This window comes from Mustela erminea, chromosome 2, assembly GCF_009829155.1.
Source record: "Mustela erminea isolate mMusErm1 chromosome 2, mMusErm1.Pri, whole genome shotgun sequence".
NCBI classification, from domain to species: domain Eukaryota; kingdom Metazoa; phylum Chordata; class Mammalia; order Carnivora; family Mustelidae; genus Mustela; species Mustela erminea.
In genome coordinates, this window is record NC_045615.1 from 162188129 (window position 1) to 162202571 (window position 14443).

The following is a 14443-nucleotide window of genomic DNA, read 5'->3' on the forward strand; positions in this document are numbered from 1 at the left end:
CTAAATGTACAATTGCCATAAAGCCTGCAATTGCACTCTTGGGTATTTATTCCAGAGAAGTAATCTTAGGTTCACGTAAAAATCTGTACACTAATGTTCATAACAGCTTTATTCAAGATAGCAAAAAAACTGGAAACAACCCAGATGTCCTTTAATGCATAAATGGTTACACAAACTATAGTATGTCCGTACCATAGTATACTACTCAGCAATGAAAAGAGCCGCCGTTGACAACAGCATGGATAAATGTCCAGAGAATTATGATAAGGAAAAAGCAAAATGCCAATCCCACATGCTTACTTACTTTATGACTACAATATATAATATTCCTGAAATGATAAAATTAGAGAAGTGTGGAACAGATTATTGGACACCAGAATCCAAAGAGGAGGTGGGGTGGGAGAGAAGGGTGTGTCTTGATAAAAGGGTTCCATGATGAATCTTTATGGTGATGGAAGTCCTGTATCTTGAGTGCATCCATGTCAATATTCTGGTTGTGATATTTTATTATAGTTTTACAAGATATTATCATTGGGAAAATCTGGGGAAAGGTAAATGAGGTTTCTCTAAATTATTCATGACAACTGCATGTAAATCTATAACTATCTCAAAATAAGAAGTTTTGTTAAAAACAAACAAACAGCTAGCTTACAATAGATCTCAAATTCACTCTCAACTTCCAAAACACAGGAACTTCTTCTTTGGGATGTTCCCATCTTGGTATACTGAAATAAAGTGTTAAATATCCAACAAACGCAGGAGAACAGTTGTGTTCCAGACTAGTGGTTAACCATTCAATTGTTCATCTATTCTATTGATATAGTCCCATATTCCTAAATAATACTTGAAATATAAAATGTGCTCCTCCATCCAGTACATTCAGATATCACTCTCTTTTTGTGATTTATGCATATTTTTCATGTTACAAACTGGATGAAATTCTATATACCTTTCACCCGTGTGCTATGTACCACATTGATATTAAATGTTTTGAAAAACTCCAATTCAACTCCTCTTTTGCTTGTCAGTTATAAGACATAGCATAACCTATGTTCTGGCAAAAATTAGGGCAGAAATCTGGGGCGCCTGGGTGGCTCAGTGGGTTAAGCCTCTGCCTTCGGCTCAGGTCATGGGATCCAGCCCTGCATCGGGCTCTCTGCTCAGTGGGGACCCTGCTTCCTCCTCTCTCTCGCCTGCCTCTCTGCCTACTTGTGATCTCTGTTAAATAAATAAATAAAATCTTTAAAAAAAAATTAGGGCAATTTGGTTTCATTAGGGAATTATTAAATGACTTGGGGAGATTGCCCTTGCATGTTTTAGAAATAATGGGAAGTTTTACTATCGAATTTTCTTTCCAACTTCTATTTTTAGAATGTCTCTTATTTTACCTTTTCATCTAAACTGTGATTTTTCTTGTGCTTTTAACTTTCTTAATTTTGTTTGCTTTTCTTCGTTCCTCTGTTCTTTCTCCAACATATAACTGGGGGAAACTCATTGGATCTGCAGAAACAGCTCAAAAAGTCCCTGAGGGTATGAAAGGCCACAGAAGTGCTTGTAATTATAAAGAGAAACTTGACAAGATGTGTCTGGGAATGAGAGATTTGTTTCCTCCATAAAGTTTTTGCCAGTAGGCTAAAATGGAGAATAAGTATCAGAGGACATCTGAGGCCAAATACATTTACATAACCCCAAGACACATTTTCATTTATATTTTCAGACTGATGATTTGAAAAATATCACTTCTGTTTTGAATATACTTCTTATGGCCAATTTTGTTTATTCATGTGTGTTTAAACTTGGGGGTTATGCAGTGTGTATTTGAAACTCAAGCTAGCATATCTCCTGGAAAAGAAACGGTGGCTCCTTTCCAAAGAAAAGGAGAGAGAGCCTGACAGTTTTTTTTGCTAAAGGACTATGGCACTGGGCAGAAATTTATATTAGCATCAAACTGCTATAGCTCTAAAAGGCTTTCAATCCCCACCTTCCTTTTAGGAGAGACCGTGTCAGCTTAAAATTAATTACTAAAATGTGAAACAAATCAAAAGACAAAACAAATCAGGCTGTTAAGACAAACATTAAAAATCAAATTATGCTCTCAAAATAGGCAATTTACAGCTTGGAAGGGTAATTGGCAAACCTGAAATGCATACAAATAGTTGGAATTACTGACTCAGGCGGTATATTACTTATTGGAGGGTATAATTTGACAATGAGTCTTGAAAAGGGATAGAGATGCTATCATTTTTCATGATTTAACAGCAAAATATGGCATAGCACCCCGTCTAAAAGAGTCTGAAAGAGGATTGCATTGAAGAAAGAGCTTTAGCTGCAAGAGAAACCTGTGTTGAAGTTGTCTGTCAGGAGGAAGTCTGCATGGTTTAAAGTTTTACAGTCCTTGGTTTAATGAACCCTCTCTCCAGAGGCAACCACTGACCACTGTGCTTCAGAAAGTCATTCCAAGGGGTTTACCTTACTGGTTTTGGGAAGTAGGACACGACGCACCCCATTGACAACTGAGCTATCAAATGCGGTATTTAGAATCGTCACAGGGATAAAGTTCTCTGAACATTTACACGTTTATTCACCAAAAACCATATCAAATTCTAAAACAGAGAATCTGTTTTGTGAAAATCCACGCGTTTCCATAGTGCCAATATATTCCTTAGTATGGGTGGGGTTTGGAGAACCACGATTGCTCACCTGAAATGGGAATGTTTACCATTGTGATAGCCATGTGTTTCAGTCAAAGATGGCACACAGGATAAGATAAATGGCAGAACTGGGGCCAGTTCAATGCCGTTTTTTCCCTTGAGGCCTCTTACCTGTCTTGTCAACTCTTGGCCACCACTCTCTTCTACGCTTGGTGTTTCTTCAGCCTGTGCGATTCTGTCTCCCCTTCCCAGGACATGCAGTTTCTCTGCCCTGCAGATGGATCCATTCACACCCAGACTTCTCAGCCTGGGCTAGTCAATATTCTTGGGATTAGTAAGGTCACTAATTTTGATGTATGTTTAACATAACGTAAACCATAGCAGGGTTTTTTTTCAACCCTTTATGGAAGTATGATTGACATAGTGCAATACATCCCCATATCTAAAATGTACAACTTGAAGTCTCAGGAAAGCTTACATTTGTGCAATAATCACTACAATCCCTCACCCTCAGAAGCCTCTGGGTGTCCCTTTCAAATTCCTTTTTCCCATCCCTTCTCACTCCTTCTCACCAGGAAGCTCCAGACAGAATCTTCATGATTTTAGATTAGCTTGTCTTTTCTGGAGTTTTATGTCCATAGAGCCATACAAAGGGCTTTGTTTTCCTGTCTGGAGTCTTTCGTTCTGTGTGTTTTTGTTTTTGTTTTGAGATCCATCCATGTTGCTGTGTGTGTTAATTGTTCATTCCTTTCTGCTGTTGAGTAGCTTTTCACTGCACGGAAGTGCCAGGAATTCGTCTGCTCGCCTATCAGTGGATATTAGAGTGGTTTCTTACAAATAAAACTGCTGTGAACATTCATGTACAAACCTCTGTGTAGATGCATGCTTGCTGTTCTCTTGGGAAGATATCAGGAGGTGGCAATGTTGGATAATATGGTAATTATATTTTTAACTTTAAGAAGTCAACATACTGTTTTCCAAAGTAGTTGTACCATTTTACATTCCTGTCAGCAGGGCATGAAAGTTCTAGTTCCTCTCTATCTTCTCCAAGATTTGTACGGTGAGTCTTTTTAATTCTAGCCACTCAATTTATGTTGCTCAAATTTGCATTTTCCTATCGATTAATCACATTGAACAACTTTCCATGCTCTTATTTGCCATCCTTCTATTTTCTTTAATAATGTAGCTGTTAAATCCTTTGCATACTTTTTAAAAATTGGTTTGTTGTTCTCTTATTGTTGAGTTTAGAGAATTCTTTATGTGGTGTGGATACATGTCCTATCTCAGATAAATGCTTTGCAAATATTCTCTTTTAGTCTGTGGCTTGTCTTTTTTTTTTTTTTAAGATTTTATTTATTTGTTTGACAGACAGAGATCACAAGTAGACAGAGAGCAAGGCAGTGAGAGAAGAGGAAGCAGAGAGCCCGATATGGGGCTCGATCCCAGGACCCCGAGATCATGACTTGAGCTGAAGGCAGAGGTTTTAACCCACTGAGCCACTCAGGCACCTCTGTGGCTTGTCTTTTGTTCTCCTAAAATTATCTTCTGAAGAGCAGGCTTTTTGAATTATGATGAGATCCAATATATCAATTTAATTTTTATAGATTTTTCTTTTTGCATCATGATGAAAAAAGTTTGCCTGGCACAAAGGTTTTTCACTTAAGTTTTCTCAAATTTCTGACATTTGCAGTTTTACATTTAAGCCTATAATGTGTTTTTAGTTGATATTTGTGTGTGGTATGAGATGCAGTTTCAAGGGTTTTTTTCTTTTATTTTTGCAAATGGATATCCAATTGTATCAACACTGCTTGTGACAAGGCTGCCTTCCTCCCCTGAATTGCCTTCCTAGCAGAGTTTGATGGGGACTCACAGCTAAAAAGTTATTTTCAATACAACATCTGAATCTTAGCATAAATAAATTCAGAAATCACATTAGTACACATCTCAGTGGAGTGTAAAAGAAGTGCTTATAGGTCTATTATGCAGGAATAAGTTTAAGTTGACCACCAAAGACTTGCATAAATGTCCTCTAGCATAATCAACAGTTAGAAAATGTGAAAAAAAAAAAGAATGGATAAATGCACAAATAAATAGCTTATTAGAATGTGTAGGTCATCTCCCCCCAACCCTGCCATACACACCTGGTCCTGCTGTGTAAGCCAGCAGAACTTTACTTCTTCTTTATTCTTCTTTTATTTATTCTATATTTTCTTCTCTATTTCTTCTTTATTTTCTTGTAACTATTTCAGATGACTTGGAGTTCATTGGGTTTTTCCACAGGAACTAAGGGTCTAGGGATTCTTTAAGATTTGACCATTTTGGTAATTTTTTGACTCCATGTGTTGTTATAAAACCTCTAATGATATCCCTTGCAAGATTGAGTCTTGGTTGCCAACAATGGCAAAAATCTACGTAGCACATATTTATGGACTCTTTTACTCTTCCTTGCTTACTTTCTCCATTTCATTTTATCACTTTTCCTTCCTGGATCAGCCTCAGATCTGTTTTTGGGATAACCTAGAATTCACGGATGAATTCTTGGCACAATTCTTCTGAAAAGCTGCCAATCCCTGACTAAGGAACAAAGTATTTAATTCTTTGGCAATAAAAGAATTAAGCCCATAGAAACTTTTAGTGCTAATCTAATTCAATTTTGTAATATTAAATTTAGACAAAAATTTGAAAATAACTTGTTACACAAACTAGGATGCTTAAAATGTTTTATTTGTGTTGAATTTCTCTGTGTGAATTTTTGTAACAATGCATCAATAAAGTCAAAATTTGGCCAACAGAAAACTTTAACATGTAAACAATTATTTGAAATACACTCTTTGACCATAAAACATGAGAAATGATAAGGCTTAACACAAAATTCTATTTGGTGTAAAAATGTTATATTATTATTTGGTTTATTTGTCTTTTAATGTCTGGATCACAGACATTATCTTGAATAAATTCTATGGATACATATTTTCACAAAATCCAGTTTAAAAGAACATTGAAAGGAATAGAATAAGAGTCACTTATGGTTTGTCTCCCTCCCAATCCCATCTTGTTTCATTTATTCTTCTCCTACCCACTTGTGCTGTGAAGTCTGTAAACCTGGTGATTCACAGACCTGTACCCCTGGGGATAAAAATATATGTTTATAAAAAATAAAAAATTAATTAAAAAAAATAATAAAAATAAATCATACTACTATAAAAAAAAGAAAGGAATAGAATAGTCAGTAAGAGACAACAGATAGAGCAGATATTAAATTACACATATATTTATAGTGCTGCTTTGATGTCTAATAGCTATTACATATCTTGTATTGTTTAAATGTATGACTGATTTTAATGTCAACATTGTAGTTTCTATTTTGACTTTGCTGAAGGGACAGGATTTGATTTTTTTTCTGTCATCCGCTCATCCTTGTAATTTAGTGATGTTCCCCAAATCAGGATTTTAACCTATCTCCACTCAGGGTCTTATGGTTTAATTACAACTATTGATTTTTTTGGCTGTGGTTTCATTCATTATACATTCTTTTTTATTTAGTTGGATAATATTGTCATTGGTTTGTTCACTCCTCAGTTTTTCCAATTATTTTTATGCACTTTAGGTTTAATCAATTAATTTTCCAAGCTGTAAATTATCCATTTTGAGATTGTAATTTGTTTTTAATGTATGTCTTAACAACATGATTTGTTTCATGTTTGTAATTAATTTTGAGCTTTGAAAATAAAATTGCATGACAAATCATTATGGGCAATGCCACTACCATAGACAACAAAGATGAAATTTGTCATATAAGCAAATTTTTTTCTTATTTTGATGCTTTTTAGGAAAGTTTTAACAACTAAACATGAGTGGGATTAAATCATGGCAGCCCAGGAAAATAGAAAACACATTTTCACATTACAGCAGGACTATTAATATCTAAGTAATTCTAATATGTGTTATATCAGTTGTCTATTACTATATAAAAAACCACTCAAAAACTCAGATGTTTAAAACTGTAAGAGTTTATTTTTCACAGGTCTGTAGGTTAGATGGTTGATCTGGGACAGGCTTGTTTGGTCTTGACTGGGTTTGCCCATGCATCTATGTTAAGCTACAATGAGCCAGGTGTCTCTGCTTTGGGGAGCTGGTTGGTTGTTGGGTGAGGCAGTAGGGCTACTGAGCTACATCTCTCTTATCTTCCAGCAGACAAGCCAGAACTTGCTCACGTGGCAGTTGTCAGAGTCAAAAGGCCAGAGTGAAACCATGTCCCTTAAAATCTAAGCTTGGAACTGACACGTCATTTCTACTACATTCTATTGAACAAGTTAAAAGGACAGCTCAGATTTAAGCAATGGAAAAACAGTCCTCTTGCTGGAGGAAGTGGCAGTTATTTTGCGAGAGGCTCAGATTCAGAGTGGAGAAAAATTGTGACCATTTTTTCAATCTGCTCTTTTCAGATAAGTCTGATCTCCCAACCAGACTTATTTTCACAGCTTTTCACCAGGAATAATATTCTTTTCCTATTATCTTCTCTCGATCCCATTCATTAAGTCTATCTCTGGAAATACATAGTTTTTACGTGCAGATGTTTTACTTATTTGTGAATATTCCAGAGATCCTTATGCGACAAGTGGCTTATATTTCCTTTGTCAAAATTACAGCAGTCAGAACAGTACCTAACAAGAAAGTTTAAATAAATAAGTTTAGTGACATTTTGAGATTATAAACACATGTTACTATCAGATGTGGAAATACAATTTGTCATATAACCTGAAACCAGTTTTAGACTTGTCCACTGTCATCGTGGGTTTCCTGATTCCCATTTCACCTCATTGTCTACTGACTGTATAAACTTAAGCAATTTACTTACCTTGTCTGTGCCTGAATTTCCTTATTTGTAAAATGAATAATAATAGTATATGCCTTATATGTTTGTTTTAGGAATTAAATTAAGTAAATACATAAAGCACTTGGAACAGTTCCTGACACATAGAAGTACTCAATATCTGATGGGTATTATTTTGATTATTAGCCAAAGGACCATTAGTTGACCACCTCTTATCCTATGTTTTTGGTCTCCAATGGAGAATATAACTCACTGGGGGAAGAAATGCTTTAGAATTCAGTAAACAGTACTGATTGGGAAAATTAGACTCATAAGATGTTCAATTTATATTTCAGACTTGAAATGAAAACAATTACATTAAATTTGGTGCAACAGACACCTGACCATCCCCTGCTGCATTAGTTGCTGTGGTAAACACGGCTGATATAAAGAATCAGACATGGTCCCAGCTCTAAAAGACTGGAAAGATTTCTCATACTCCTCTTTTCCCAAGGTACTAGACTGAGCACAATATTTCCTTCTAAAATGGTTCCAGGGCCTATTTTATGGTCCTATATGAACAACACTATTTTAAATTACTTTTCTTCCTATTGCCAATAGGCGAGAAAGATGACATTGTAAAATCTGGGATGGATTGTGTCGTGGGAGTCGGAGATGGTCTGTGTATTAAACAGATTGCAAACGCCTTTTTGGATTCTCTGAGAAATGCTCTCCCAGATCTCTGGAGTGCGTGGCAGTGAAGAGAAGGGATTTAAGAGAAGAAAGAGAAACAGCCAGTTACCCAGAAGGACAGTGGGAGAGAAAGCAAGTGAGAATAAACACTTGAATGTGAGCTGTCTGGGAAGGGAATAGAAGGAGGTATGGTAGATAGTGGAGATGAGTTCTGTCTTCTAGGATATGAATGAGAGAAATATGGTGTGCTGACTTTTATGTGTGTGTCAACTATAGAGAAAACTACAGAACATTTCCAAGAAAATCTAGGAAACCAAAGTTAAGGATTTACTGTGTTATTGTACATTAAGGAATAATTAATTACTAAGAGCATTTTTGAGATTTTTTGAACTTTTTAAAACATTGACCTTCCTGACTATTCATTAGTAATTGTGATTAACCCTAGCAACAATCTGTCATTAATATAATTGATGAAATACATCAGGTTTCTATAGTAGACCCTACATTGCTTAATATGTGTGCAGTATCTCAATTTGAAACCAACCCCAGGCTGTTCGGTAGAGATCAAATGGAAAAGTCCCCAAAGTAAAACAGCCTGTATGCTTTTATTGGGACGAGTGGGCCCCTGCCACCAATTCCCTGGGTAAAACAAGACCAAGGTTTAGAAGCATACCACAAATACTACATTTGAAAGAGAAAATCATTTCCCAAATATCTGATGGGATTATTTTTTGACAAATACAATCACAAGCAAGACAAAATCTAGAATATTTTACCCCTTTTAATATGTGAAAGGATTGCCATGCACATGTTTCTTCTTATTTTTACTATATCCTTTAAAAATAAACCTGAGATAGGAAACTTGCATCATAAAGAAATAAGCAGTAGTTAACTCATTTAGTCATTTGCAAAATAATTCAATTATTAGGGGCGCCTGGGTGGCTCAGAGGGTTAAGCCTCTACCTTCAGCTCGGGTCATGATCCCAGGGTCCTGGGATTGGGCCCTGCGTCGGGCTCTCTGCTCAGCGGGGAGCCTGCTTCCTCCTCTCTCAGCCTGCTTCTCTGCCTACTTGTGATCTCTGTCTGTCCAATGAATAAATAAAATATTTAAAAGGAAAAAAAAATAATTCAGCTATTAAATCAATCAGAGCTGTATGTAAAAAACTTTAAATTATTTTTTAATGTGAAAATTTGACAGTGGATTATATGACAAGTGGTGGCATATCTGGAGACATTAGAATGTGACTTTTAGTAATATCTATTATGTTAACGTGACTGAAATTCCATTAGAAAGAGATTTTTTTTTTAAGATAAGTAATAGAGGGAGGCTAGGAGAGGGGGTTGGGGGTTGGGTGATGGAGCCTGAGAGAGAGACTAGCTATCTAATTTTAGCTTTTAGATATACAATTTATAGTTTTATTTTGATAAAATGCCATCTTTACTACTCAATTTTTCTTTCAACAACAACCAAAGATAGTGTTCACTTTGCTATAATTCTCTCCACTTGCCTTATCTATGTTATCTTTCTCTACCACACATTTATGTTAGGCAGCTTACACTAACTACAAAATAGAAATACATTTCTTAGCAGCTGTTACCATAATTCTAAAAATACACTTTTTTTTCTTACACAATTTCAAACCTTCTGGGCTTCTTTCCAGTGCTAAATCCTGTCAATTGGATTTACTAGGATGAAGAGAGAAAGAAGTGTTATATTTTAAGATAACTTCTTTCCTAAATACCCAGAAAGGTAATGATTCCAGCATTTTACAAAGCATGTCAATTAGCTCCCTTAATGCTTTCTCCCAAATGTCTACTCTTAGGTTTGCTTAGCTTTTTGCCTTCTTACATATTCATTGTGTAATCATTGTGAATCATGAACTCATTGGAAAGAGTATGTTCAGACCCAGAGAATTGGGTATGTCTTTGCCCAGGGCAAATTTGAACAGCAAGGTCATTTACACTTGGTGCATGCTAAGCTGGACTTCTAGTCATGCGCCCCAGAGGGAGTAACTTCTGCCCAAAAAAGGCTTGGTCTCTCTAGGCAGCCTAGCATATTGTTTTGTTTTCCCCAAATAGCACATATATTACTGATTACCTACAGATGATGAAATGAAATATACTAGGAAATGGCATCTTTCTGGAGACTGTTGACAGCCAACCATGCACTATGACAGGGCTGTGGAGAGGTGAAGACAATTCTCTCCTCCACCCTATTCCAACAGAAACCATTCCCCCCAAAACGCGCGCGCGCGCGCGCACACACACACACACACGTTGGCTACACCTATGGCGTGCATCCTTTTTCAAATTCTATTCTTACAGGACACAAATAACGGGACTTTAGGTAGTTGACAGTTAAGCTCCTCTTTTCCAGGGAGTGAAATCTGCCTCGGCTAATCTGAGCTTTTTTGTTTTGCTAAAGAAAGATAAGGAAAAAATGTTTCTCAGCTCTATTTAATCACTGGCAAGCCAACATTGGAGCTACTGCCTCGTAAAGACTGCCAAAAACCCGACCTAGTTACTGCTCCTTTTTGTGGCATCTTACCGTGTGGTTTGTGGCACTTTGGAACACAAATTCACAGTTACCAGAAGTTAGGTTTATCACTGTTGCAAAGCCACTGAGTTCTGATCCAGAATCTCACAAACTGGTGCACGCCCACGCAGATCCAGCCTGTCCAGATAGACTGAACAGGAGGAAAAACGCAATGCCAAGAAGGAAGAAACTGGGTCCTAATTAATCGGAAACAACTAAGTGATTGTAATGATGTTGCAGGAGCTGGAAATGCATTCTTACGGAACCCTCTGTTCCACCAGGATGACACTGTGAAATCCACTCTACTGCCAGTTATTGTCGCTGAGTTGTGGAATACTGAAAAACAAGTGAGTCATTTGGAGTGTGCTCTTATTTTTTGTTTTTATATTTTAATGCACTTCACGATGTAACAGCTTCATGGTCTCTCTTCTTTTTCTTTTTCTTTACACTCCATTTCAAGATGATCCTTGATTAGCAGATGGAGGGATACAGAAACATCTCCTTCTACCACCGAAATCGCTTACAAAGAGGTGACAAAATACGCTCAACACTCATAAAGTTCAGGAGACTTTAAAGTGGGGAAATCCAGCCCAGTGCCAAAAAAAAAAAAAAAAAAATTAAAATATGAAAAGATTTGACTGTCGCTAGGACCATTTCACTCAGTAAATATTTATTAGGCGTTTGCACTTTTCTGCTTGTACTGCTCATTTCATTCCTGCTGCCTGAAATATCCTCCATCCCCCATCTTCCCCTGAAGACCAAACCCAAGTGTCTTCGATGTCCAGAAGATTTCCTTGTCTCTCTCTCCTAAACCCATCAGCCCTTCCATCTCCCTTCACCCAAAGCTTCTGCGGTTTCGTTTATGCATTCCTCTTAAAAACACATCCCAGGTTACTTTCGAATACTTCTGAAGCCTTCTCCACCTTTGAGAGTTAGGCCTGTCTTACCCGCCTTCGTGTTTTTTACAGAGTATTGAATCTAGTAGTGGCTCAAGAAAACGTTACATCAAATTTAAAAATGAGTTTATTTTTTTCCATTTTTCTAGTCTGAAAGACTAGAATTGTGACAGGACGTGAAAGTATTTGGTGGGTTCAGAATGAACCTGTTAATAGCCTGTTAGATATTCATTCGGAAGTGGCTGTAGGAACTTCACTAAGTAATAAAAAAAGGTGGGAATCATCAGAGATAATATCGGATAATAAGCTTACGAATGGACTAGAAATAGCACACTAGAGAGTTTTCGCACAGAGATCTCGCCACTAATGGTAACAGCTGGTCCACCTCGTTTTCCCTCCCCTTTGCACTATGTTCTGGAATTGATCTTTTTTTTTTTTTTTTTAAAGAATTTATTTATTTATTTATTTGAGAGAGAGAGAGAGAGAGATTACAGGTAGGGGTGAAGGGTAGAGGGAGAAGCAGACTCTCTGTTGAGCAGGGAGCCCTAGGTGGGGGCTCAGTCCTGCCTGGGATCAAGACCTAAGCCGAAGGCATCCACTTACCCGACTGAGCCACCCGAGCACCCTGGGATTGGTCATTTTTAATGTTTTGTCACTGAATTATGCTGAAATAATACAGACAGCAACATTGGGGAATTCCATGGGCAAGTCTGGAAATTTGGACCTTTTAATTTAATAGTAGAGAACGTATATTAGCTTTCAGTATGTTCAAAAGAAAATACAGTCATTTTCAGAAAAAAATAGAGGAAAAGTCGTATTTGGAGAAAGAGATTATAGAAATGATCTGGAATTAGAGAATAAAAATACAGTACAAAAAAGGTTAAAACTGGACACATTGCTTCAAGATGAATAAACTGAATTATTAAATCTTTTTTAGAATTTGGTTGGTAGAAATTTTTTTCCAAGTTTCTTAAAATGGAGCTGTTACATAGGAGATTAATTGGCATTCAGTCTAATAAATATTTTCAACTATTGAACAGAATCTAGGAATAATTCCTGTTTTGAAGTTTCCATGATATTTGCGAATTATGACAACTTTATTTGCCAGGCTTACAAATAAATAGTTGTTAAATAACAAGATAAGTGTATTAAAATAAAAAACATTTAAAACGACCTTTCAGGATGCCTGGGTGGCTCATTCAGTTAAGCATCTGCCTTCGGCTCAGGTCCTGATCTCAGGGGCCTGGGCTCCTTGCTATGCGGGAAGCCTGCCTCCCGCTCTGTCAGCCGCCCCCTGCTTGTGCACTCTCTCTCTCTCTCTCTCAAATAGATAAATAAATAACATCTTTTAAAAATACATAAATAAGTAAAAATTAATTAAATGAGCTCTCTATTCTCTTAATATCCATGCTGCATCAACACTGTACCATATTTATTTTTATAAGTTCATTTCTGTACTTGTTTTTATAAATCTATTTCCCAATCTACATTTATATCTGTTTCTCTATATCGTATCCTCAGTATGCAAGGTAGACACCATGTTCCTACGTCATAAAAAACATTCTCAGTAAGTGTTAAATACGTAAATAAATATTGAAGAGCATTGGGCCTAGCAGACCTAAATATAGTTTCGACATCAGAAGGTGAGCTATGTGAAAATGCATAATAAGTGAGATTTCAAGTGATGGTTTTAGTTTTTTTAATAAATACTTGTGGGATAGCAATTATTAAAGGGACATTGAAGAGCAGTGCTTTACCTACAGGGTTATTTTCTAACATGAGTGAATTAAAATTTCTGGAGAAACTGCATGGATGAAATTGTCAACGATCCATATGTGCTTCCTTGATTTCTAAATTGGTCATTGAGTGGTTTAAAGTAAAATACAAGATTGAACTCTGGTTTAGGTTCTATCCTGAGTCGATGTCTTCACCTGTCCAGGAGGCACACAATTTTTGCTCTATTCAGTGCTATATCTTCCTTACATTCATTCAAAAGGAATTTTATGGTCTCACTCCAACTAGGAGACATCTGTTCTTGCAGTCACAAGCTGAGGGCTACAATCTAATAATCAATAACTGGCAAAGGAAAAATATATTTTTTTAAAAATCTCCAAATAAACGTTCTAAGAAAAAGAGGCCAAAAAATATGAAATAATAAATGCCAGAATAACTTTCAGTTAAAAAATAAAATGAACCAGTCTCAAGTAGTACATTTAAGCTTGGATTAAGATTTTGAAAGTATCTGTAAAGACCTTATTCTTACTTGCTTTTGACATATCATGGGCCTTAGAATAACCATCCTATTCTGTTTTCAAATACAAGTATGTAGCAACACACAAGTGACATGTTATTGACCTGACACTGTGTAATATTTTTCTTATAATAGCATATTTCCCTATGACATGTTGGGTTTGGGACACCAACAGGATGTGTGATGATGAACAAGAGAGGCAGAAGGAAAATTTGTACAAGTTTCGTGCCGAGTTTTAAGTAAGTTATTCCCAGAAGCTGTGAGACTAATAAAGAATTCTGACAATGGTAAAAACAAAACAAAACAAAAAGAATATTCTTAATGTATAAAATCTTTAACATGCTCACAAGTAGCCCTTAGAAAAGTGATAGGACTCACAGTCTTTGCTTGTCTATGTCAGTGGACTCCAGGTACCCCCCATGGTTGTAGAAAAAAATCACTCAGATTATTAAATAAATGATATTGCCCATATGACTCAGGCAGGTAAATGTGAAACACCAGATCCACTAGAACCACATGATGAGGAAAATCCAGATTTTGAAATTAAAATAGGTTGGAATTTTATATGTATTAATGATTGAAGAGAAGTCCTACCTAAAGAGG

General features: G+C 36.4%; 1 long non-coding RNA gene across 1 annotated transcript; it reads left to right on the forward strand.

Annotated features, from left to right (window-relative positions):
• Window positions 1-10935: 10935 nt before the first annotated feature.
• On the forward strand, window positions 10936-11310 carry LOC116584084. Its single transcript, XR_004283057.1, has 2 exons — window positions 10936-11040; window positions 11154-11310. It is a non-coding gene; the product is annotated as an uncharacterized LOC116584084 (long non-coding RNA).
• Window positions 11311-14443: the final 3133 nt, after the last annotated feature.